General features: G+C 42.6%; 1 protein-coding gene across 1 annotated transcript in view; it reads right to left on the reverse strand.

The window, feature by feature from the left end:
* Window positions 1-1,554, reverse strand: part of LOC101845776 (frizzled-9) — a gene marked incomplete in the record, with an annotated part of 18,400 nt that overhangs the window by 12,764 nt on the left and 4,082 nt on the right. Inside the window, 1 exon segment of the mRNA XM_013083751.2 lies at window positions 263-1,248.

The following is a 1,554-nucleotide window of genomic DNA, read 5'->3' on the forward strand; positions in this document are numbered from 1 at the left end:
AGACAGACAGACAGACAGACAGACAGACAGACAGACAGACAGACAGACAGACAGAGACAGAGATAGAGAGAGAGACAGAGAGAGAGATAGAGAGAGAGAGAGACAGAGAGATAGAGTGAGAGAGAGAGAGAGAGTCATTATAATGTAGGGGGTAAAACATAAGGGAGTAACTTGGAAGTTGTCATTTTACAGGTGATTGTCTTAGACAGGTGGCCTGTAGACTTTAGAGTTGGTTCGATTAGTTCGATTACACTCACCTAAGCTTTGTCCTTGGAGACACGACGTGATTGGACTATCCGCTGATGGAAACTCCGCTGAGTTGTCATTTTATCACAACGGTACACACACAGTGACGTGACTTCCTGTCTGTGGTAGGCACGACAACAATAATAACACTCGTTCGTTGTCTTTTAGGAGGCTCAGCAGCTGCAGAGGGAAGGAGAAGGCGAAGAAAGTTGAGAGGTGAATTAGAGCCTCTGTCCGTCGAGTGAGCGACGTGAGTGAGGGATGGATGGCGACACCTTGTTTAATTATTATCCAAAGATGGGCAGCGATTTCTGGTCCATGGAGAATACGTTGAGTAAAGTAGCACGCTAAACACACACGCTAACACAATGTGTAAGTGGTTATGGGTGAGTGAGTGACTTGATTTTTCCGTCGAATGAACGAATGCAGTAAACAGTTGTTGGTGAGAGTCGCACCGAAGATGACGATCCTGTTGCTCACAGAGCGAGTGAATGAGACGAAGGTGTTTTTATCCGCTGGTCATGATAAAGAACATCAATGCACTTTGCTTGCTTTCGCTGATGTTATTATAAAAATAATGATAATGATAAAAACAAACAATTATAATAAGAATAATAAGTACTCCAGGAGCAGCAACAAGTAGCAGCAGTAAGTAGCACTGACACTGACAGCTACTACTACTCCAACGTCAAAGACGACCACTGAAAGTTGAAAGAGCGTGAGATGACAGGCCAGGGAAAATCCTTCACGAAAACGTCCAGCACACTGCCAGCTTTTTTCCGCTTTGCTTGATTAATTTCCCTCGCTAGCTGGCTCCTAAAGCCACTTGTTCTTTGGCTGTTGTGTCTAAGAGCATATGGGCTGGTCTCGGGTTTCTCTGTAGTGGTTTTCATGCACAACTTGCTGCCTAATCCAGGTGGATTATCCCAGGCCTTGTGAATATGAAATTGTAGCTTTATTTATCTCTTTTTGTAAAGCGGTGAGACGGTAAGGAGTTCTCATCTGAAGAAAAAAAAAAAGAAAAGAAAAAGAAATGAGCAATGAATGAATAATGGAAATAGTAGTTCCGTGTTTCAGTAGTGTTATAGAACAACATATTTATGTTTGTACCAAAGTTCTAATACATAAAATGGAGGTCGCCAACACTAGTTCTGTTATCTCAGTATCATGTCGTTCAGTTGTAAAGTTGTCGTCGCTTGGTGAATTATGGGTGTGATAATATTGGTGGCGTTGCTTTCTTGTATTGATGTTTGACGGTAAAGTCTCTCTCTCTCTCTCTCTCTCTCTCTCTCTCTCTCTCTCTCTCTA

Source organism: Aplysia californica, unplaced genomic scaffold (assembly GCF_000002075.1).
Source record: "Aplysia californica isolate F4 #8 unplaced genomic scaffold, AplCal3.0 scaffold00252, whole genome shotgun sequence".
NCBI lineage: Eukaryota > Metazoa > Mollusca > Gastropoda > Aplysiida > Aplysiidae > Aplysia > Aplysia californica.